The sequence below is a fragment of the Ixodes scapularis genome, unplaced genomic scaffold, assembly GCF_016920785.2.
Source record: "Ixodes scapularis isolate PalLabHiFi unplaced genomic scaffold, ASM1692078v2 ptg001158l_1___fragment_5__unscaffolded, whole genome shotgun sequence".
Classification (NCBI taxonomy): domain Eukaryota; kingdom Metazoa; phylum Arthropoda; class Arachnida; order Ixodida; family Ixodidae; genus Ixodes; species Ixodes scapularis.
The window spans coordinates 392,672-418,350 of record NW_024610110.1 but is presented as its reverse complement, the minus strand read 5'-3'; the positions used below and the strand labels follow the sequence as shown (position 1 = coordinate 418,350).

At 43.8% G+C, this 25,679-nt stretch overlaps 1 long non-coding RNA gene across 4 annotated transcripts in view; it reads left to right on the top strand.

Moving 5' to 3' along the window:
• LOC120845450 overlaps positions 1-25,679 on the top strand; it is a 44,065-nt gene that overhangs the window by 10,584 nt on the left and 7,802 nt on the right. For all 4 annotated transcript variants that reach the window (XR_005716653.3, XR_005716654.1, XR_005716655.1 and 1 more), the window contains exon 4: positions 454-692. This is a non-coding gene — a long non-coding RNA (uncharacterized LOC120845450). The remainder of the gene's footprint in view (positions 1-453; positions 693-25,679) is intronic.

Genomic DNA, 25,679 nt, shown 5'->3' with positions numbered 1-25,679 from the left:
CCTTTCAACCTTCCCTTGACACTTCTGCTTGTCCAGCGCATGCTGACAGCTACTTGAAGTATCTTTTTGGTTGTAACGTTTGTCTCGACCACAGTTTTCAAGGGCATAGGAGAATAGTTTCATTGATTAACCCTTAACTTGACACTGTAAGTCAAGCAGGCTGTCATGACCATGCTCATCTCTTATTGGTGCTGTATCTTCAGAGTTTAATGTATTAGCTGTTAATTGAAAGTTGGCTTTGAGGCAAGATGCCGAGTTATTAGGTTGTAAACCAGACTGAGGTTCCTGCAATTTGACTGAGGCTTATTGTGCTGCAAGATCAGTCTAGGTTCACAATACCTGGGTGGTTGAGATGAATCTTCAAAGTTTTGTTCTAATTAAATCTGTATGATTTTCTTTTTTAGCACCTTTCAAGCTAAGTAGTTAATGTTTTTTTGTGCCTTGTCTTTTCAGCAGTGCATCTTTAACACCTTCAGTTTCTTTTCTACTGCAAGCCTGGTACTACAGCTTGTGGCCCGTGTAGAAGAATAGAGGGGTGAAACCAAGGCTCAAGTGACTGTGGACTCATGGCCCTCAGACAGCTAGAGCACCAGACCAGGCACAGACCAGAGCCATTTATGCTCCACTTCTAGAGGACATGTTGCAGTTTGAAACTACCAAGACTCATGGAAGCTGCTGACAGGAGGCTGTTGGTATGTTCAGTTTTATTCTTTAGTGGAATTACTTCTTGGAGCATTGTAATTATTTGTGTAATAATGGCGATTCCCTGTTTAATATCTGCAGAATATAATTGTTAGATATACATCCTTAGCCATTGAAGATCTGGAACTTTCCACAAGTTCTGGTGGCAACCACATAAAATTGCAGTCATGGAAAACACCAAGCCATATAGAATTTCTGGTTCTAACTGACATCTATCGAGAATCACTCCTCTGGTAGCATACCTCTTGACTTAAAGGGGCCCTGCAATCATATTTAAGCGTCTACCTTCTTTGCGATTTCCAAATCTATTGGGGTTCGGGCGAGGCAGCGGGCACGGAGAGAGTAACTAAATACCAGTGCGTTATATTTTAACCGGACGATGTGGAAACCTCCTCCACCTACGGGGGCGACCTGCGGTGCCGAAAGCGCGCAATTTGTGTAGTCTACTGGTCAGACCCGCTAAAAGCTTCTTTTTAGTCGAAATACAAAATATAAGTGGCGCGAACCGTTTCAGATATTTATGAAAGTACTTTTTGTTCAGTATTTTAGATCAGAAAATAAACAAATGCAGTTTATAAAGACGTAAACAAGAAATGACTCGTCGACATATCCACCACCAATCGGTGGAAAAGGCGGCGCATACTAGAGGGGTAGTGGGGTCAGGCACCGATGAGCGGCGAGTGTAGAAAGGTCTCCGATGTACGTGGCGGCGCTGCGGTCGTATACGGTTCGAGGATCCGACTGGTTCCGAGCGTTTCGAAGGCCTTTGGCGAGCAGATTTGGCTTGCGATTTGGCCGTTTGGTGGTATGGTAGCGCGAAGTGGCTGCCTTTCTGAACTGATTTTTAACTCGTGTTTGCTATCGTTGGTGGCCAATGAAGTGTCATGCCGAATCAGTGTTTAATCGTGCAGCAAGTGCAGTGCGAGCCACCCTGGCCGCCCGCTTCATACAGCCTAGCCGGAACATGCTTTAGTGGCGCCCTCTCGAGCCATCGACACGGAGTGCGGCAGCCGTGTGTGCTTGTTGAGCTCACTAATCCTGCTCTAGTTCACGACCACTCAAGCGACGAGGACGTCATGAAAGAGGGTTTTTGTGCTTGTTTTTGTATTTTTAATTTGCCTATATCTTTTAAAATAAAGTAAAATTCGTGAAAAGAACAGTTTCATTAAGATACGACATTCAGTGCACTCAGGTTCGGTGCAAATTAAAAACCAGTACAAAAGTCCTTGCAGGGCCTTTTTAAAAATCAGCCATGTAATCCCTGTACATTAAATCAAATCATTTATTGCATCTGCAAGTACAGATGTCGAAACCACGGACAAAAAAGCCAATCTTTGTTGGCTTACTAGGTCCGGGCCCCGAGAGCTTGGCAGATGGTGACGGAGATGCAGGAAAACAATCAGGGTAATAAATGTATACAGAAAACGTGTTAACTAAACGATTAACATAACTTAATACATGTTATACAAAAAGTAGGTACATAGGTTCGGAGATAGAAATTCACCTCACTATTGTTCTATATCACTCAGCATGATATCTTCAAACATCATTAGATACACTGAGCCTAATATGCTCCTAAACAAAAATAAGCACAGATTTAGAAAGACATTATCATGCAAAATACAACTTTTGTGATTTATACATGACATTCAATTAAATTTGCAACGTAAACAACAAACCGTTGCTATATTCAGTGGTAAAACTGCTGCGCTAATTGCGCCAAACTGTGCCAGAATGAATAACCTGCTACATGCTGCTCTAAAGGCTGTATTTGCGCGCAATTTGCGTCATGTCTGCGCCGAAAGGGAGCAGTTCTCGAAAAGGAAACTGAAAGTGTCTGGCACGGGACAAGCGATGCCACTGAAAGTTAAGAAAGTAGTTTTTTTTCTTGATGCCTAAGTAGTATGTGCGAAGAATAGAGCTACGCGAATATTTTAATTTTCTAATAGTAGTTTGAAATAATATGGTGATATTCGCTTAAAAAATTAACTGCAATATTCATACATTTCGAAGTGTTGATTGCGGTGGGTTAGCCCCCTTGAGTGCGCTTCTCCTCAAACACAGTTGCACTGCGGAGAAGCAATACCCATGAAGCTGACACAGTGATCTCGCTACCCGCTTCGCCGCAGCTCATTCGCGCGCTTATGCGAAAAGCACATCTTCAAACTAGTATGGTGCACGCGCAGGCCTAATGTATATTAAAAGAAAAAACAAAACAAAAAAAACATAAAAGTTTTGGGATCGTTATTATTACATTGCAGTAAAATCTTCAAAATTTAACTGTGACTATTATTCAAGGGTATATGTTAGAGTCCGTTGCAAGTCAAGGAGGTAGGGTGAAGGTAAGACGGGCCGGGGCAGAGGAAGCAGACGGAACACTTAAGGGGACACACTCCCTAGAGGGGTCAACTTTTGAACCCTTGTCTTAAAATTAATGAAATTTACAGGGTAGGCTGGTAGTCATGCTAGAGGGTGCGTAACCAAATTTCAGGTCTGTCGGTTAAATGAGAAGGAAATTAGAGTAGCTTCTATCAGCAACACTCCTACATTGTTTAGTTAATCTATCGTCAGAAAACTATTGCGATATTCAAGATTTTTATTTGCTAGATTTGTAGCAGGATGCCTAGAGGGTGCGGCTATGGAATGTTTTTTTCTAAAAAATAATTTATTTCTATAAATTTTCTCTTCTGCAAAATTGGTAAACTTTTTGGTCTTCCGTGTCTTTGACAAAATGTCAACATTTTTTATAAAAGACATCCGTAAATTGACAAAAAAGTTACATAGCCGCACTCCTTATTAAATTTCAGTCAGGAAAAGGGAAAAATGAGCTTTCTCTGTTTTGCCATTATAAAACGATAGATTGACTAAAATGGAATTTATACCAAAAAGTGGAACAGAGAAAAATGCGTTCAAAGTGCTCCAAACCCTACTTTTCTTTAGCTTTGGTGGACAGAAAATAATTTATAAAAAATGAACTATACAGTGAAATTTAATCAAACTTTTTGGGAATACTCTCTAGATGTTGGTGGATGTAAATATGTCATTTTTCAAAATCAACTTTTTTTGCAGAAAGTTTTTTTTCTGGGCAGTGTCTCCCCTTAAGAGAGATTTCCCCCTCTCTGCTCCAGCATTCCATCTGCTTCCTCTTTCCTGGCCCGTCGTACCCTCACCCTACCTTCTTGAGTTACAACAGGCTGTAGGCAGCAATGTTCAAAAAACCTCTGTTTATTGTTTGTGCTTTTTTTAAATTCAGAATCAACAAAAATATTTTTATATAGGCACAAAATTTTTAAAATCCCCTCTATTATGTATGGCTAGGCTCCTTTATAGGCTTAATTTTATGTCAAATTTGTCATTTACTTGCCATCCCACTGTAGGTACTGGACGTTCTGAGGCTACTGTCTATAAATATAGCTAGATTAAATTTAACTACTCATAAGTGGGCAATTAGGAACAACCTTCGTGAGTCCAGCTGAATTTTTGTTTAAGCATGGTGGAACAGTAGTAAAAGGCATAGAGAATGGTGCAAAAAGTCTTCAATATTCAATTAAAAAATATTCGACCGAAAGAACTATTACTATTCACTTTGAATTTGCTTGAAACCCAACATCTATTTTTGCTCATGCCAAATGAAGAGTTGTCGTCTTTTTCTTTTTTTTTGCGAACGGTGCTCACATCGATCGCAATGAATAGCTACCGCTACTCGTGATCGGTTAGAGTAGCTATGTGCTCCGCTTAGCTGTTCTATGAACAGCAGCAAGTTGAATACGAGGGAGGGCAATGTGAGGCACTTTCAACCATAAGTGTCCGTTTGATGTTAAATTTGTGACAATTACGTCACTGTAATAAAACCCGCTACAAAGTAGCCGAAAATATCTTTTTACGTTAAACACAGACTGAAGATGCCATCGGTACTAATAATAGGTTAATTGAGACTTCTACAAAATTGCTGGCGTATGACTGTTCAATAAATAAATAAATAAATAGCTGTACAGGCCAGGTCCTCTGTGGGCATAACACTTCAGTCTCCCAATGCTCCAACAGCTACAGTCTTTTCTATGGACTAACTTTCGAAGAGATTGTATAAAACTTTCTGACATGAAAGCTCAAAATTGTCTGCTCCAAAACCGATTTTTTCCTGTTACAAGAGCTGCTCCAAATCACCTCTTGTCAGTTTCACCACTGTATATTCCTAGACTTCTCAAAAGCATTTGACAGGGTGTCTACTGTCTCATAACCACCTTATCGTGCAATGTCACAATTGATCCCTTTATTGTTGCCTGGATTTTCTAATTTGTTTCCAATCAAGTTAGCCGCCTCGGTGGCTCTGAGACGACAGCGCCGGCCTACAGATCCCCAGGTGGCCGGTTCGAATCCCGACCGAGGTGCCCCCACAATATGACGGAGGCTTATTGCGGAGAAGGCGTCGTGTAACCGAGCTTTCGGTTGCACGTCAAAAGATCCCCAGGCGGTCAAAATTAATCCTCAGTCCTCCGCTGGGGCGTGCCAGATGCCCGTCGTAGGTTTGGCACGTAAAACCCCTAAATCTGACTGACTTTTTTTCCAATCAAGTTCAATGCACTGTTATAAATAACTTCATGTGATCCAAGTCCAACTTAACATTGGGCATTCCTTTAGAAAACATGCTCAGACCGCTTCTTTTCCTAATCTGTATCAATGATCATCCTTTTCGTGTTGCGTCCACTATCTGACTTTTCACAGATGACTAATTTACTCCTGTCACAGATGGCGATCATCACTTATCCTTGCAAACTGCCTTATTATCCATAGCGGGTTGGTGTGATAGTGGCTGTTGTCCTCGAGGATAAAGAAATGCAAATTGCTTACATTTGCTCAGCTTTCATTACCATCTTTTTATGTCTACAGTATTAACGATACCATCATCAGCACATTCTTGTTTTATAAATATGTTTTTCTTTATATAACAAGAAATTTTACACGGATCACCCGCATTAGACCTACTATCGGTAAGGAAGACAGCGCACTTGACTTTCTCCTGGACAATTTAATACTAGCCCCTCCTAATAATAAATGCGTTGCATACCTTACCTTTGTATGCCCTAAGTTAGAACATTCATCATCTGTATGGTCTCCATGGCAGAACTATCTTGCTGAAGAATTAAAACTTCTCCAAAAAAGTTTTACAATTTAGTTATTCTGTCTACTCTTCTTATACTACAGTGATGTGATTGCTGCGCCAAGGGCCCAACCCTGCTACATGCTGCTACATTTTGCCGAAATATGGGTGATCTGCGCCAAGCCTGCACCAAAGGACCAATTTCAGTCGCATTTCAAAACCGAAACTAAACTGAATGCTGTAATTGAGCATGCGTGAGCTAGGTGGCGCAAGCGTCCGCCCGACAGAAAGTACTCTGCATCAATTGTCCGTCCGGTCTTACATGGTTTTTCCCGCCGTCTCTCGTTTCGCGCGCTCGTCGTCTCGTGGGTTTCGTCCGTCGGCTTTTTTAAATTGTTTCAACTGTAGACGCTGGCTTGTGCGTACGCTCCGACGCAAGTGTGCCGGATACCAGCCATGCCGTCATGCTGTGAAACGAAACCACGTTTTTGCGCGGTGCGAGTTACTTTATGAGCTGAAGCACTCGCTCCTGAAATCAAAGGCCGTGGGAAAACTATATTTTGTCCCTGTCTGCCAGTCACCGTGGTCGCGCGAACTCGAGTGTTGCCGTCCCCACGTCACTGAAGGTATGGCGGTTTCTAAACTGTAACGTAAAGACCGCCGCATGTTCATCAACATTCCTGTTGTTTAAATCATACTCTACTACAAAAATTTTTCTTAACTCAAATACTGCTGTGTCGAAGTATTGATTACCTAGGTTTCTCTCGGTGGGCTTTCTTTTCAGAAAGACCCCGGTACGTGAAAAATCTGCCGCAAAAGAAAGTTGAAGAGAGCTGAGCTAAAGCAAAGAATGCAATGTCTGCACGCTGAACCCGCACAGCGCGCTTGCTTGTCTTGAGTTCAGCCGTTGCACAAAGCGCTCCAAGAAATTTTTGACCCCATGGCTCGCGATGTTGTGCATCGATGCGCTCAGGTTCTTCTTTCCCGTGTGTTTAGCTTGTTTAGCTTCTGTCACCTGTATTCACCAGGCACGACTAACCAGCGCCATTCTAAGGTTAGTAGCACGACTAAGTAGTCGCGAGCTAAACGAGAAATACGCGTCTAACGAGCAGATTATGTTCTGCAATATTCACGAGCGCGAAGCGAGCGGGTGACTATCTATTCAGAACTAACAAGCGGAAGATACGTAAAATGATAGGACACGGATATGCATATTTCAACGCAACTGCATAAATGGGTATTGTTTCGTATAAAAACTAAACTTTAAATGTTTATCAGGAAAAAAGAAAGTTACAATGAGAGACATGTTGTCCGAGACAGTTTTACAAAGAAAAATTTAAGAACAACACCAGGGAGAAACACGGAAGCCGCATTGCCAGCGACATAAACAAATATGAAAGCGCCGGTAAACATGTTTTTTCTTGTCGTCCAGCGCCCTGCTGAGATCTCTTTAGCGGTATCTCGGTCCACTGAACATGGCTATTTACGCATTATTTGCTTCTCCAATTCTTTCTAGATGTGCCCCCAGGGTTCCGAGAGAGTAAGGGGTTCGTTAGCGCTGGCGGTCAGCGGTGCTATACGCGTTGGCCATGGCACTGAGTCGCTAGTCACCCGCTAAACACGGGTTAAACTAGCCCTACCCTATCACTAAGATTTGTCAGTCGACTCCTCAGTCGCGCGGGGCGACTATGCCCTAAACACGACCGGTGAAAACCAAGCGCTCACCTAGCGGCGACTATCGCTTGCCACGTGATAATTTTAGTCGATGACGTCACTAGTCAGTGGTTAAACAGGCGCTACTCGCGCCTGGTGAATACGGGTGCGTTTTTTGTCGTATATATGCTGGACAGTTACATTTTACTTTGCATACAATTTCGGAAACCAGTTGGTGACGGAGCATAGAGTCATGTTTTTTTTTCGATCGAACAGCCATCTCCGCTCGCGCGACGAAGCACGTGCAGCTGCAAGCTTGCAGAAGTTGCCCTCATGTGCATGCGGACATGAATGCACGGCAGAGGCACCCTCTGGGATGCTTGCAATTCATTGTTTTACGTTTGCTTACTTTTGACGAAAATCTGGCACGTCGGGATCCAGTAAAACGTTGGCGAGCGGTTTTTCGGAATTGCTCGGCAATGGCCTTAGCAATGTATGTACAGTGTAGACCGCATATAACGTATGTCGCGGGAGTCGCAAAAATCCGCACTATAAGCGGTACCGCACTATAACCAAAACATCAATTTTTCAGGCCAAAATACATGCCATCAGACAACTTACCTTTGTAAAAGAATTTATTTCTATGTTAGATGAAAAAAATAAAGCTTAGTTTGAGGAAAGTCTTTATTTCACCAGACTAGTACACTTCTCTCTCAAGTGTGTCACACATTTTGAAACAAATGAGCGGCTTTTGCCTGGCGCAGCCTCTTAGCGGCGTCGCGGGTTGCGGACGGACGTTGCGAGCGTTCAGGATTGCTAACCCTAATCACTTTTCTCCGGAGATGAAAACGCGTGAAAATTCGCATCCTTTATACGGTACGCGCCAGTAATACCTTGCACTTGAGCACACGCATGAAATGCCCCAAATAAGAAATCCGGGCGATGTTCGAGGACACAAATGCTTAGAAAGCACCACTGTAGTCGAAGTAAACAAACACGACGACACGGGCGTTTCTGCCGACTTGAGAGCGCCGCCACGACATCGCCGCTCGAGTAGGTGGATCTTCTCTTCTAATACGTGCCGGGTTATCATAGCGACACACGACGAAAATTCACAGTCAAGGATAGCGCTTTTACGCGGGACGACGATCACAACGTTGATCAGAACCGACGCCTTGTTCGCGGATAGAAGCAGCCGGCCCGCGCCGAGCATGCAACGCGCGCGAACACTCCTCCTGTCGTTGCGGTTGTTGGTTTCCAACGCAGTGGAGGGACGCACGCACGTGAACGACACGTGCGTGCGTCCCTTCGTCGCTAGGGCAACTGAAGCCTCTCTCTTCGCTTCTCCCGCTTCTTCGAGCACCCTCCTTGCCCCGCGAGTGCCGCTTGCGCAACGCTTGCGGCTCGCGCCGTCAGCGCCGTTATCTAGTGTCGCACAGGCAAGCGTGCTCGCTGCTCCGGTCGTCGGCGCGGTCGGCGGGCTGTGCCAGAAACCGCACTATAACCGGTATTTCCCGTCGCGCGCCTGCGTTTTAAGCGGTATGTAATTACACGGAGTTCTATGGGAGGCGAACCGGTGGTTTAAAAAAACCGCGTTATACCCGGTCCTGCACTATAAGCGGTTACGTTGTAAGTGGTCTATACTGTATACACTTGTGAGATGTCTCAATGTCTCTTTGGAGGCATTGCATGTGGACATTCATTACTAGCCAAAGGCAAAGCGAGGTTTGCAGCAGCCTTGCTAAGAATTACGAAAAGCAAAAAAAACAAAAAAACACCCGCTAGTCGTAATGCACTCTTGTCTTGTGTACAATTTCGCATTTCACTGCAGTAGTTACGTGTTTCATCAGCCTAAGACTGCTTCCATATATTATATGACTGGTCAACCTAATGCTGTCGATATTGACTACTAAGCTGGTCATTTTCAAATAAGGTTTAATATGTCCAGTTTCGTTTATATTTATTTATGATGGGTACATATATATGTATAATTTAATTGAAGCATTGTGAAATCGGTCATGTCATTGGCATTTCAGTTACATGTTCAAAGACTCCCAGATGGTCTAACTTGGCCGTAATTTGTTTATTGCAGCGAGCAAAGCACCCTTCGTTTGTCCAGCACTTAAAAGGAATATTTTTATATTTCTAGGAATATCTGCTCCAAAAAACACTTTTTCTGCTCCAAAAGCCACTTTTTCTGCTCCAAAACACTGTCTTGGCTGCTCCGAAGGCGACTTTTGCTGCTCCAAAACAGTGTTTCGGCTGCTCCGAAAGGTGCTCCGAAACGGCTTAGGCCAATCGCATCACTGTACTAGCATCTCTGAATTGCATTAGAGAGTGAATCCCCCAGAGCCAACGTTACTAGAGCAACTCAGTCGGGAAACTGCCTTAGGAGCCTGCTTTGAAAAATTGGCTATGATCCGTACTTGAGAACCGAACTAGACAAGATTGTATTGCTGCCATTTCTCTCGTAGCGCCCACTCTGGGAACTGCATGGTTGCACGTACCAGATCAGCGGAGTTGCACAAGGGCCGGTGGCGCCATCTCGCAGTGCCATCTCGAAGTAGCTATATAAAGCAACTTTGATATTTTGACTCGCCGCTAAGAGGCGGCACTGTAATCGTATCTAGTTGAAGGCGTATAAAAGTGCTCTTCGCTCATCAAAAAAAAAAAAAGTTTTTCTTTGAGGACCTTCTATCGATGTTACGAGATAACCCCAAAGAGTTTTGGAAATTCATATTCCCCCAAAACAATGATCGGTCTGTCTACCTGATGGATGAAAATGGAAGTCCTGTCTGTGAAGCTAACGTTTCGAGTGCAGTGAATGAGTATTTTTCGTCTGTTTTTACTGTTGAAACAGAAAATAACTTTCCCCTGTTATGTCATTTGGATTTAGAGCCTATGCCACCTATTGAAATTTCCCCTGCTGGAATTTCAAAGCTCATCGAAAGACTTAAACCCACTTCTTCTTGTGGGCGAGGTTATATCTGCTCAAAAATGTTTGCTAACACAAAAGTTATTTTAAGCTCGTACCTCCACTTACTATTTGCGCAATCATTGTCCCAATCACGTCTTCCGGCAGATTGGAAATTAGGCAGAGTTGTTACCGTTTTTAAAGCTGCCATTCACTCCTTGGTTTCGAACTATCGCCAAATATCATTAACCTGCATAGCATCAAAACCTTTAGAACATGTTTTATTCTTGCACATTGCATCGCATCTGGAATTTAGCAATATATTTTATAACCATGAACATGGATTTCGGAAAGGGTACTCCTGTGAGACATAACTTCTGGAATTCACCCATGATCATCATATTAACCTTCAAGCATGCATCCAGACTGATGCCGTATTTCTGGATTTTGCAAAAGCATTTGACAGGGTTCCTCACAATTGTCTCATCGCCAAACTCTCATGCCTTAATATTGACTCACTAGTTCTGTCTTGGATTCAAGAATTCCTTTCTTCACGCTCGCAATTCACATCCGTTAACAATCGTGAATCTAACACAGAACGAGTGACATCAGGAGTTCTCCAGGGATCAGTGCTTGGAGCTTTACTTTTTTTTAATATTCATTAATGATCTCCCTGTATTTGTCGTTTCTACCATTCGGCTTTTTGCCGACGACTGTGTACTATACTATACAAATTGTTAATCAGAATGACCACTATGTGCTACAAAGCGATTTAAACAACGTTAGCACATGGTATAATAACTGGCTTATGTCACTGAATAAATCAAAATGTAAATTAAATTGATTTACTCGAAAATAATCATTATCAGTATTCTCATACTCAATAGGAAGCGGTCTGATAGAGGTTGTAGACTCATATAAATATCTCAGTGTAACAATGACAGCTAACCTTACCTGGTCTGACCACATTAAAAACATTAAAGCTAAAGCATCCCGAACTGTGGGTTACATTAGACGCAACCTAAAAGCCTCTCCCTCGCATGTAAAGAACGTGGCATGTAACACATACATAAGGTGTCAAAATTAGAATATGCAGCATCGGTTTGAAACCCTCATCAGATCTACCTTATCAACAATCTGGAATCAGTTCAGAACCGGGCAGCAAGATTTACCTTGTTCGAGTATGACCGCGCCACCAGCGTATCTGCTCTAAAGAATGAACTGAACCTCCCACCATTACAAGTCCACCGTAAAATTGCACCCCTTTCAGCCCTTCACAAAATTAACTATTATCATCCTACGCCTCGCGACGCCCTACTGCGTTCTCTCCTCCGATCATCGACCCGACAAGGGAATTCTCGAACAATCGCCCGTTTATCTGGTAGCACGAACGCATTCAACCACTGTTTCTTTCCCCAGACAATTGTCGACTGGAACAACTTGCCTGATGCCATAGTAACAATTGAAAACTCTGAAGCATTCAGAACTGAATTATTGAGATTATTTGATTAAACAGCGAGGTTTAATCTTGAAATGTGTTTATTGTGCCTAATGTTTTTTTTTGTGCTTTTATGGGAACTCGTGTTAATGCGTGTATATTTATTTTACCTTGTTCAGGTAATTATTGTATGAAACTTATCCACGCAGGCCCCCACCCCCTTATGTAATGCTCTCATGAGGGCTTTTAAGGGTATATGAATAAGTGAATAAATAAAAAAGTTTGGTCTTGGTGGACGCACGCGGTCCGGGTTTCAAGGGTTAGTTGCCTAATTGAGTGTTCTAATAACGTTGCCCAGAGCTAACCATTAAGACGAGAAATATGTCGGCGGACACTGTTTTACAAATTTTACCACATAATCCAGCACTTAGGAACACATTGTTTCCATCTCCCCTTTCATTTTTTTTCCAAGACGAGACATTACCTGCAACAATCAGGCCTTCTTCGTGTCCACTGTGCAAACTCTTTGATACCCTTAACAATAACAGAAGGAAACGCTTTGCCCGACCACATAGTCACTGCTAACAATATTTGGAATCAATGGTTCTAACAATACCACTCAAGTGATAAGATGTCCCTTGTTAATTTTTGTATGTATAACTTTTGCTAAAGAGTGATAATGCCTCAGACTAAAAAAAATTCAGGAAAAAAGTTTTTTTCTTAAAAAAGATTATGTTTATGTTTATTAACTTCAAAAGAGTGGTTTCAGAAACTTTTATTCATAAACATGCAAGATTTATCTCACAATAAATTATTTTCGACATATCCGAGTGAATGGGAAACAAGTTTTTTGCGCATTTTATTTAGCACGGCTTAATGCTTGTTTAACAATCCCAGAACATCTCACCACTTTCGTTGTAAGTGCTATTTATTCTAGGTTTAGCCCGTAGAAGTTTTCCAAGTTTAAAAGTATCAATGGCCAGGAGAAGCCTATACATCCAAACAAAAAATCCAGAAAATTTGGTGAGAGCAATCTTATTGGTTGAGACCCGAAACAGGGTTTATCATTGGTCCTGTCCGGTGAAGTGATATTCTGTTATCTTTGGTAACACCCTTTCACAGTATGTTCCACTTCAGATCCTATTCCTGCTTTGCTGCTCTTCCTTAGTATGTTTGCCTCTTAGTTCTTGCCAGTTTATCTGTCAAGGAATGCCTGCTACAAAAGTTAGCTCACCTGCAAGTGACACAAACTGGTAGCTATTGCCTGGGGAACAACAAAGCCTCAAAGGAAGATGCTAAAAATGCTCCAGGGGAATTTTGCCTACCTCAAAGTCATATAAAAGAAAGAAACCTAAAGTTGAAACTCCAAATGAATTTTTCTCAGTTTCACTTTTTGGCAGGAAATATGGTATTAGGAAATGTATCATTTGACATATTGAAAGGGTGAAGATTTCATTCAGGGTGTTCTGGACTGAAATTTCTGATGGACACGTTAAGGTACTTATAATCTGAAAAAGCTAAATTCATGACGAAACTGAATACTTTAAAACACTGAAATTTGTTAAAATCGCTTGCTTTTTTGTGTGTTATTGTTTTTCTCTGGAATTCCATTTTCTACAATTAATGTCTACCTTAACTTGCACTATGGGTATTTTTCTTCACATTAAACCAAACATTTTGTGGGATGCAATTTTTTTAAATACATTTCCTAATAAAGTGACTTTTTTCTGGAGTTTGTTAAGCATAGTATGGGGGGGGGTTGTAGAACTGGCCTATAAGACTTAAACTTTAGATGTCATCAAGCCTAATGGGGTTCAATTCACCCTGAAAGTTTAAATAAATTTGAGAGAATGGTTCAAAAGTTGACCTTCCTAGGCCATGTCTCCCCTTACTTTTTTATCTGTGTATACTGTTCTTGAGTTTATGAGTTGTAAGGAGACCGAAGAAGACGAGGAGTGCAGTACGAGAAGAAGAGAAGGAAGAAGATATAAAATCCAAAAGATGGTGACCATTCTTTTATAATGTGGCTCCCGAGTTTTAATGTTTTGGAACACTACAAAACGGCACAGCCGACTGAATTGCAGTAAGTTGAAGGGGTGACCTTCGAAGTTGAAAGCGGCGACAGGGGAGTTATACATTCCATGAAATGTCAGCTGCATGAAGAGCCTATGGCGTTACCGCTAGCGGTAAGCACCAGCACCTTCATTCAATATCTAGTTGACAAGCCAGGCCGAAGCCTTGAACATGTTTTAGAAAAAGTCAAGGTCAAGATAAACATGAAACTGTCAGATTATCAGAAGTTCATCTTGGAAACTACTTGACCGAAGCCAACAAACCTGCACTCTGAAGATGCAGGCCTTCTACTTGCAAGGATGCTTGGATTACAACAGATGGTCCATCAATTCAAACTACTTCAGACAATTGCTTTCACATTGCAAGCGGCGAACAAACCACGTTTTAAGATAGTGAAGCCCGACATCTTTGATGGGGCTTTTAGCAACCCAGAATGCTGGATTAATTTCTATGAGCATGCTTGTGGGCCTAACAACTGGCAGACAGTTCACGACAAAGTTAAGAAGAACTTGTGTCTCTTTCTTGATGGCATGGCCAAAAAGTACTACGAGCTGTGCGTGCTTTTGCATGAGTATGAGTCATGGCAGGAATGACAAGACAATTTTCTTTCCTCTTTTGGTCAGAAGCTACAAGCATGGCAACGAGCAATAGCCTAGAAGTACAAAGAGGGGACTGCAATGCCATACATTTTTAGAAGAGGATACTTGTGCAGCTTGCAGATTCAAAGCTACCAGATTCTTCACTGGTTCCTTTAATCATTCATGGGATGACGAAGGACCAGTTGTGTGCATACATCTTGGCATAACTGCCAAGATGTATGCAACAACTGTCTGAATTAGCCAACACACACAAGCAGCGGAAAGTTTTTTTAACTGCTCAGTTCCACTGAAGCCCAGCGTGCCGACACACAAAAGCACTGGAAGCTCTGTCACCAGGTCCACTGGACCATTTGAATGAAGTACTGCCCCCAATGATTGGATACAAAAGTAGACCACTCCCAACACCGTCAACGTGGCCCAAGAGGGCAACGTCAAAGAGGCCAGGGGGAAGATTGCAATGCAAAAAACTAATAAAAGAGGGTTTCGGTATCTGACCAATGACGCCAAGGGAGAATGTTTCTTTGAACAATCATAACCTTTATATCTTGGTCAATGTAAATAGAAACAAGCTTCAAGCTTTAGTCGACAGTCGAGCAACTGTCGCTGTAATTAACGTGGACCATGTCAAGGATGCCAACATATCTGATGAACACATTGAGGTGAAGGGCTACGATGGTGAAAAGCTGGTGTATTGAAATTGGGCAGAAATTATCATCTATCAAAAAAACCACGCCAAAGTCAATGCACTGATGAGGCAGAATGTTGCCTATTGGTATAGGTATTTGGTATTTATTGCATGCCCAAAACACTGTGAAGGCTATCAACTCCTGTTGCCTTGACCACTCATTGAGCAGCTTTGTTTGAACATCTACTGGACTGGAGAGGTCAGCATTGACAAAGCACAAGTCTTCAGAGATGCACAGCCGACTCCAGAAAGAGCTCTCCGAAAACACAAATCAGCAAAGGACGTCACACAGATGTACCGGGAACTCGAATGTCTTGGAGATTTTCCAGAAATGACTACAGCAATCGAGGTACCTTTTAAGCTAAGGGTCATAATGGTTGTCATGAGGAAACCCTACAACATGTCAAGAGGGAGGAAGGTGTGGCCAAAGTCGGAGCTGCAGAAGATGCTAGACGCGAAAAAAAAAACCCATCTACTTCAAGTTTCACATCACCAATTACTGTTGTTCCGAAAGAGGATGGGTCGTTTCATCTGTACTCGGATTACAGGATTATCAGCTAAAAAACATCTATTTTCGTCTCCTATGCCACGAATTGAAGCCATCATCGACGAGACTGGTGGCTGTAAGATGTTTTCGCGCATCAACTTATGCAAAGGCTTCCGGCAAGTCTCATTACAGGAAGAATACAAGTACACACCTTTGTGACTCCATTCGACATATACGAGTGCAGCCGGCTGTAGTTCGCGTGGAAAGATTCTCCAGTCTTGTTTCAGCAAATGATGAATTGGGTCTTGAAGCACTTCATAGGAGTGTTCTCCAGTGTACATTGACGACGTTATCGTCTGCCTGAGGACCGCCGAAGAAGACATCGAACAGCTCACAAGTGTTCTTAAAGCTTTGACTGCGTATTTAAAAATTTATGCTAAGGAAAGCGAGTCAAGGTCATCTTCCTGAATCGTACGCTTGATGGCTTCACAAAGACGACGAAGCAAGAATCCGTCGATTGGATATCCATGTTTGTGAGGCCATATAACGTTCATTCTCTGCGAGGTTTCCTCGGCTTGGCTGGTCGATTTCGGGCGTTCATAAAGGGCTATTTTAGAGAAAAGAAATGCCTCATGGGGCTCGCGAAGATAGAAAGACCATTTGAATGGACTAACCAGTGCAAGATTGCATACCAATATCTGATCACTGGTGTTTCCAGTGATCCTGTGCTGACCCTGCCAGGTATCAAATTACCATTTAAACTGAATACCGACGCCTCGCACTATGTAACAGGAGCTGTGCTGTATCATAGACACCACTCTACCCCTGAATCAACAAATCAAGGTTATCGGATACTACTCTTTCACCTTCTCGGAAACACAGATCAACTACACACCCACTGAGAAAAAAGCACTGGCTTTGTTGATGGCGATTTAATATTTTCATACTTACCTCAATGAAAAGAATTTCAATGTTTACACGGACCATCAAGTGCTGACCTACCTTCTTGGTTTGATGGAAGCAAAAGTGAAGCTGGCGAGATGGATAAACAAACTGCGACAGTTTGAGTTTTACGTAAACCATCGTCCTGGAAGCATTCTGGCTGACGCAAATGCATTGTCCCGGCTGGCTGTAGACCTCTCATTCGAGGAGACTAATCTTCAAAAGGTATCTGAAGGAACAGAAGATTTCCAATTCGAAGACGCCAAATACACCATTCCTGGCACACTCGTCCATAAAGTGCTGCAGCTGTATCAAGATACTGGAGATGCAGGCATACATTGTGGTTTTTGGTGCACTTACAACAAACTGGTACAAAAGTTCAGATGGAACCACATGAAGGAGGACATCTGGAAGTATGTTACAACTTGCTACCAATGCCAACTCCATCAAGCCGAGTACCGTCCGCGAACTAACGAAATGGTTCTTCCAAAACACCCCGGAAAACCCTTCAAGACTGTTCATCTGGATTTCGCCGATATAAAAAAGAGCCCACGCATTCAGAAAACTCAAGCACATTTGATCTGCATCGACCAGGGCACACGAAGGGTCGCCGTCCGTCCTGGAAAGGAAGATGCAAATAGTGTAATACGTCTTTTGGAGTGGGATGTATTAAAAATGGGAGGACCGTCATTTTTGACAACGGACCTACCTGCCTTTGTAAGCGAACGCCTCTGGGACTGGGGTCTACAGCGCCGAATCACTTTGCAATGGTCATCTTCATACCATCCTGCAGCTAATGGCATGGCAGAGAGGGTCATCCAAGACCTCCAACAACACGCAATGATGTATCCAACCTTCAAAGGCGTATGGAAACGTTGCCTCACGGCAGAATTGGCTCATCACAACGTTCGCGTACTGCCGCTCCTGGGTGCAATACTATGCTGTCTTTGAAGACGCTCCTAAATTGCCAGGGGACCAGCAGCTGGGAATTTCGGAGAAACTGGAGCTGAGGGAATGAAGGAAAATAGCAGACAAAAGGTTCAAGTATCGAGGCAGCATGAAGAAAAACTTCAGGGCTCGCCACGGCAGCCAGATACCCAACGTGCAGCTGAATGACTTGGTCTTAGTTCGTAAAGACCTCCTAGGGACAAACTCCAACCTCCTTGGCCCTTTCGCGTTGTCAAGATGTCCAGCCAGCAAGGCATTTTGAAGACCATTGGATATCGAAATAGTGATGCCAACTCAAGTTTGCCACAATTGGCAATATTTTACTTTATCATCCCAGGAGGTATGAGTCTCAAAGTGTGGAAATGTAGGGAGACCGAAGAAGACAAGGACTGAAGTATGAGAAGAAGGGAAGGATGTGGATGTAAAATAAAACCAAAAGATGGTGACCATTCTTTATAATGTAGCTCCTGAGTTCTTATGTACACTACCTACCGTAATATCCCGAGTCATCGCCCATCCCCGAGCCATCGCCCACCCCATTTTTTGGGCCAATATTGATTTCCGAAAAAACACCGAGTCATCGCCCACCCCTTCAAATACCCCAGCGCGGACTCTGCGATCCGCGAACACTCATCCTACCCGAATGACGCGGCCGCGGACCTTACAGTTGGAGGACGTCCGTGACAAAGTAAAACGAAGGAGGGAAAGACACTTCTTTTTGTTTACGCATTTCCTCCGTGAGTGACCCCAAAGTGGTCGTGTATCCGTGCGAAAAGAAAACGACGGAGATAACAAAATAAGAGTTTGTTAACGTAACCGCGGAGTGTTAGGTCAAAGTCTGTCTCCGCCGAAGTAAGGTCATTGCGAACCCGCTCCTTCTTCCCGCCCGTCGCGACCGCGGTTGTGCAATATTTTAGGCAAAGCCAAAGCGTAAATAAAGCTTTGCTGGAACGTCCTACACAGACGTTTGCAGAGCGTCCCAACCGTGCATTGATAGCCCGCCGTGCACGGATGCACGTATGTACGCACCAAACAAGAAAGTTGCGCAAGAGCTTGCAATTGACAAGGCGCCCGACTTGGCCCGACGCCAAAGTATTTGCCAACGCGACCGCCGGCTTTCCCGCTTTCCCAGCATTGCTCTTGGTCGCTTCTTTGGTCCGCTCTCTCGCTCGCTCGTTGCGCCTGGTCGGTTTTTCTATTTTCTTGTAGACTTTTCTTTCTTTCTTTTTTAACTAACTAGGAGAACATAGTGGTGACATTCTTTCACGGAACAAACGTGCGTGCTATATGCAGATCGGCGGTGTTTCTAGCGCGTATGCAATCATCGGACTTTGCTATAGTAAAATATTCTTTCGTGAGCATTTTTTTCTATAAAACAATGAAACTAAATCGAGTTTTGAGTTTGTTGTATTTCTTGTGCATCAGCGCTAGATACGCAGAGAAAAATAGGCAGTTTTTTCCGCTTTTTTTTAAGTGTTTGTGCTCACCCACCGAGACATGGCCCACCCCACTTTTTTAAAGAATTTCAGGCGGTTGGGGGGTGGGCGATGACTCGGGATATTACGGTACATGACTTTTCTTGTTCTTGAGTGTAATGGTCACTTATTTGCTATCGCAAATATCAGCAGCCTATCCCTTGTGTAATGCCCAGTTGCAGTGATGTGATTGCTGCGCCAATTACGCCAAACTGCGCCAAGGGACTAACCCTGCTACATCCTGCTATATTTCGCCAAACTAAAAGTAATCTGCGCCAAAGGACCAATTTTGGTGGCTTTTCGAAACCGAAACTAAACTGAGTACCATAATTGAGCATGCAGGAGTGAAGTAAATTCGGAAGACAAAATGAAGGAGTCATGTCAGCCTAGCTGGTTGTCACAAGACTGAGCGTTTATTCGTCGTCGTCGTCGTTTTGCCTTATTTTTCGGCGCGGCCGATCTTGATAGATCGGTGGTTTAGGGTAAAAGAAGAAAACAAAACAACTTCGGTCAGCCGCGTGAACCGCAGCGCGTGCAGCGTCATTCGCTCCCCAACACACAAAGTGTTGTGTGTTAGGGAGCGAATGACGCTGCACGCGCTGCGGTTCACGCGGCTGACTTTTTTTTTCAAAGATAAACGCGGGCATGTGTGGATGCTCCGACAGTAGCGTACCGGGTACCAGGCCAGCCATGCCGTCATACTGTGAAACGAAAGCATGTTTTTGCGCGGTGGGAGGAGTTACTTTGTGAGCTGAAGCACTCGCTCCTCAAAAGAACGGCTGATGGAAAACTATATTTTGTGTCTGCCTGCCAGTCACCGTGGTGGCGCAACGTCGGGCGTTGCCATCCGCACGTCGCTGCAGATGTGGCGCTTTCTAAACTGAAATTTAAGGACTGCCGCATGTTCGCGGCGTGTTCACCGAAATTCCTGTGCATTTTTAAATCTTACGCTACTACAAAAATCCCTCTTTTACTCAGTTTGCTCTGTCGAAGTAATGATTATTTAGGTTTCTCTTGGTAGGTTTTTTTTCGAGAGGGACCCTGATACGTAAAAAATCTCCCACGGAAGAAAGTGGGTGGAGAGAAGTGATCTAAAGCAAAGAAGGCAATGTATGCACGCTGAACTCGCAGAGCGTGCCTGTTTGTCTCGAGTTCAGTCGTTGCACAAAGCGCTCCAAAAGCTTTTTGACCCTTACTCGCGATGTCTTGCATCGATGCGCTCAGGTTCTCTTTTTTTGTGTGTGTTTAGTACGTACCTTGTTTGCCTGCCTATCAAGCACGTGCCGCTGGACGTTTTTGTTGTATCCTGGACAGTTGCATCTTGCATACAGTTTTGGGAACCAGTTGGCACTGAAGCGGAGTAGCATGGTTTCGGTCGAACAGCTATCTCCGCTCACGCGACGAAGCACGTGCAACTGCAAGCTTGCCGAAGTTGCCCTCAGGTGCATGCGAATATGATTGTACAAGAGAAGCGCCTGCTGGGACGCTTGCAATTCATTGTTTTACGTTTGCTTACTTTTGACGAAAATCTGGCACGTCGGGAACCAGTGAAACGGCGGCAAGCGGTTTTTCGGAATCGCTCGGCAACGCCTACAGCATTGTACACTTATGGGATGTCTCAATGTCTCTTTGGAGACATTGAAAGTTGACATTCATTTCTAGCCGAAGGCAAAGCGAGGCTTGGAGCAGCCTTTCAGAAAGTTTCAAAAAGCGAAAAGAAAAGCACGCGCTAAGACTCGTAATGAACCTTTGTCTTGTGTACAATTTCGCATTGCTCTGCAGTAGTCACGCCTTTCATCAGTCGGAGACTGCTTCCCTTCATTATATTATATAACTAGTCAACCTACTGCTGTGATATTTACTTGTAAGCTGATCATTTTCAAATAAATTTTATTATGTGCAGTTTGGTTCTTATTTATCTTCAGCAGTTACATATGTGTGTATAATTTACCTGAAGCACTGCAAAATCTGTCATGTCATTGGCATTTCAGTTACACGTTGAGACTCCCAGGTGGTCTAGCTTGACCATAGTTTGCTTATTGCGGCGAGCAAAGTGCCCTTCGTTTGTCCAGCACTTAAAACAAATATTTTTTTTCTAAGAATACCTGCTCCAAAAGTCACCTCTGCTGCTCCAAAACACTGTTTTGGCTGCTCCAAAAGCCACTTTTGCTGCTCCAAAACACTGTCTTGGCTGCTGCAAAGGCCACTTTTGCTGCTCCAAAACACTGTTTTGGCTGCTCCGAAAGGTGCTCCAAAACGGGTTAGGCCAATCGCATCACCGCAGTTGTGAAACCTTCAAGGTAATAGTGAAAAAAAGATATTATGTAAGGCCTGTTTACACATACAACCACAGCTCTACATTAGGGCTATTAGTCAAGACCTGGGAATACAGTGTAGACCGCATATAACGTAAAACGCGGGAGTCGCGAAAATCTGCACTATAAGCGGTACCGCGTTATAACGAAAACATCAATTTTTCAGGCCAAAATACATGCCATGAGACAACTTACCTTAAAAAAAAAAAAAATTATTTTATGTTAGTCGAAGAGGAGCCTTTATTTCACCAGACTAGTACACTTCTCTTTTAAGTGTGTCAATTTTGAAAGAAATGAGCGACTTTTGCCTGGCGCAGCCTTTTAACGGCGTCGCTGGTTGCGGACGGACGTTGCAAGCGTTAGGATTGCTAACCCTAATCACTTTTTTCCGGTGATGAAGACGCGTGAAAATTCGCATCCTTTATACGGTACGCGCCAGTAATACCTTCAACTTTAGCACAGGCGTGAAATGCTCCAGATAAGAAATCCGGGCGATGTTCAAAAACACAAATGCTTAGAAAGCACCACTGTAGTCGAAGTAAACACACACAACGACACAGGCGTTTCTGCCGTCTTGAGAGTGCCGCCACGACATCGCCGCACGAGTAGGTGGATCTCCCCTTCTAGTACGTGCTGGGTTATCATAGCGGCACACAACGAAAATTCACAGTCAAGGATAGTGCTTTTGCGTGGAACGATCGCAACCGACGCCATGTTTGCGGATAGAAGCCGGCCCGCGACTGACATGCAACGCGCTCTAACAGTTCTCCCCAACCTGCAATTGGTCTGTCGTTGCGGTTGTTTCCAACGCACGCACGTGAACGACACGTGCGTGCGTCCCTTCGTCGGTATGGCAACTGAAGCCTCTCTCTTCGCTTCTTGGAGCCACGACTTCGAGCAACCTCTTTGCCCCGCGAGTGCCGCTTGCGGCTAGCCAGGCTAGCGCCATTATCTAGTGTCGCACAGGGAAGCGTGCTGGCTGCGCAGGGCAATCGGCGCGCTGTTCCAGAAACCGCACTATAACCAGTATTTCCCTTCGCGCCTGCATTTTAAGTGGTATGTAATTACATGGAGTTCTATGGGAGGCGAACCGGTGGTTTAAAAAAGTCGCGTTATACCCGGTCCTGCACTATAAGTGGTTACGTTATAAGTGGTCTATACTGTAATGCTGATCTTGTTTATGCAGTCTTACATTTGTCCTACACCAGTGATACACAGTGGTGAATTAGTGCTAAATTAGGTTCATCAGCTCTGTGCTGTACATGTGTACCAGCCTCTAAAAAAAATTTTTTTTGTTCATGTTAAATTTGTTTTTTACCTGCGTGTCCCTCCTACATTTTCTTTTTTGAAGGTGCCTTTTAAGTTAAAGGGACACTGACAGCCCCCAAATTTTTTTTTTATTTTTTGCCAGGCGCTTCATTATGGTGTCGGAGGACTACCCAATTAATATTTTGCAACAGAGTAGCGTATTTGTTTAATATAGCCAAAAGACGCAACTGCTCGAAATCGAAACCGAAACCCGACGGAGGTCGGAGAAGTGGAGAGAAGAGGGTGAGTGGCGGAAGTCACGTGGCTACACCCGACCGTGCGTTTTTGTTTTTGTTTTCTCCTCTCCATAGCAGACGACACGACATGCGGTGTGCTATGCGGCGTGCGGGAACTGCTCGCCGTGCGATTCTTTTGCAGTTATGTTTGTTCCGCTCGTTGTTTTGTACTCCAAGATGAGTTGTTTTGTACATTGAGGAGTTGGAGGATGAGTAGTAGGTGCCCGTGGTGAATTTCCATGATCGGCTCCGAAAAGAATACACCCAAGATGTTGCGTGAAGAGCTGGCTCACATGTCCTGCATCCGAAAAAAAGTGGCATTGTGCGACAGAGTTTCCGAAAGATCAACGGGATCGGGACCAATGGCTGGCTGCAATTCCTGTAGAACATATACGGGCACCTCGGAAAGCGGACGCTACCTGATTTATATGCTCCTCGTATTTTGTGGAAAGTGATTACATTGAGTTCGCAGGTGTCAAAACGGAAATCCCATACCATTTAATTCAGCGAAGTATCGTCCACAACTTTTGTTTGTTTCTTCAGTGATGATTGTAAAAAAAAAGAAAAAGATATGTAAACATCGGAAAATGTTAAAAAAAAAATAGAGCTACACGAGGGATCGATCCCAGACCTAACGCGTGTGAACCGGACGTCTTTCCCACTGAGCTACTGGCACATCTCACTTCTGGTGGATCTCTTTTCTTAGTAATAATTCAGCCGGTAAACTGTAAGTTGGAAAGTTTGCTGTCGATTTTTCTCTAGCAAAAGCACTCCCGGGTCGAAGTCGGGAAGCACCACGCTTTGGGGACATTCGCACGTAGTAAAGAAATCGTACGCGTGCATATTCAACTCGAAGTAGACACGTCGTGCTTGACGTTTGCGCGAGCGATGTCTTCAGCCACGAGAAGGGAGCGACGGCTCGGCGTCTTCGTGCAAATCTGCTTGGTGGCCGGGCGTGTCGTACGGGATGAATACCAATTCTTTTGATCAGTCCCAAATTTCTCTTTTAACGGTAGACAGAATTCGCCGGTACCGCAAACGACAGTTCTGAAATAGAGGTCCCATGCCCGTCGTCCGCTGCCATCGCCGTCCCCGCGAGTCTCACGATACGCGAAACGACGAACGCACAGAATGCTTCCGGTTGTCTGTGGAACTTTTTTTATCAATCAACGTATTTACAGCTTTTTAGAAGCCACAAAAAATGGGTTTCATATTTTTTTTCTATTTTTAATATTGAGTGTGTGCCTTCAGTGACCCACGACTTTGATTAAATTTGGTGGTCGCATCGATACCTTAGAAAACGGCCCGTGACCGCGGAAAGGAGAGTGAGCGAGACACGAACCGGCCAGTTCTTGATCGGCGGTTTTCGGGCGGAAAGAAACCGAATTTTGAGCCGCAAATTCTGTTCTGGGTAGTTGAGCTCTCATATGTCACGTACAACTAAAAACCTTGGCGAGCATAAATACCCTGTCAGTGTCCCTTTAAAAAATAAAAAAAGTGTGCGAGGAAAGGCGGTCACTCTTTGCAGAGAAGCACTGGTATATGCGTGGTAAGACGCGATTACACGACTGGGGCTTCTACTTTTTTGTGGCTTGTACGTTTTGAGTTTCCTTTGCCCAAAGAATGTTTTCCACTCTTTTCGTGCCAGACAAGAACACACTTTCCCAAGGCAATTGATGCCCCTACATTCTTTATTTTTTGTAGGGACATCAGGTTTGGTGACGCAGAACACTCTAAACCAATCTCTGATAAGACTCAGGTCTTAGTGTAAAGAAATATTTTCTCCCAAATTGGCACTCCTTTTCTGAGAGAGTAATTTTTTTCCTGCCAAACATTCCATAATGCACTTTGTAGAATTACTCACTTATTCCCTTCGCTCTGCGATAACTCACGCTTGAGAGCCCCCTCGACAAAAATATAGATCCGGACCCACGGATATCCGCGCCTGTAGCCCATGACATCTGCATCCAATTCACAATCCGCGAAATCTAATTTATTTTTATCCGCACCTGCCAGTTCACTGGGCATAACCGTGGGTAGTTCTTGGGCATTTGGTGCATCCGCAGTGCTTTACTCATGAAACTTCAGTACCCCCCCCCCTCCCCCTTGGAAGTTTAGACCGTATGCAGTGGAACATTCATTATACAACATTTATGGGAACGCGCGAAAGTGTCAAATAATGAACCCGGAGTCGTATTACCCAAAACGACAATAATTACAGCACTTTGACAAACCTGCGCTAAATTATAGTAAAATGCAGGACGTTGAATAAACTGGAAATGCTTAATCAAGGTTCCACTCGATATGCGGTTTTATGGGCAATTTTATTTTGCCTATTACTGGTGCGATGACTTACACCAGAACATGCACCCATACTGTAAGTGGCAAGTAGCGTATTATTACACAGCGTACTGTGCTAATTAATATTGGGAGGGGTGAGTGGGGACGTAAATTATTTTTGGCTGTGCTACTGTACCTCTTTACAAGATCTAGTGTGCCTTGTGTGGACTTTCAGAAAATGGGTCTATTGATGCAGCAATGCAATTGGAACCGTTCAATATTTTTTGGTGTTATAGGGACTGGATCTGTTTATGTTATGCCTCTGTGGTTGCAGCCTGTAGAAGGGGGTGGATGCAAGCTGAGTGATATAGCCCTCAATATGATAGAGATTCAAGTTTTAGGGCTGTAGGCTGTGGAATAAGCATTGCCAAAAAACCTCAAACGAGGAAAATGACTTTAGCGTTGACAAGGAGGCTGTCATGTTACTAACATGCTGCGCAATGATACGTAAGGTGGAGCAAGCTGC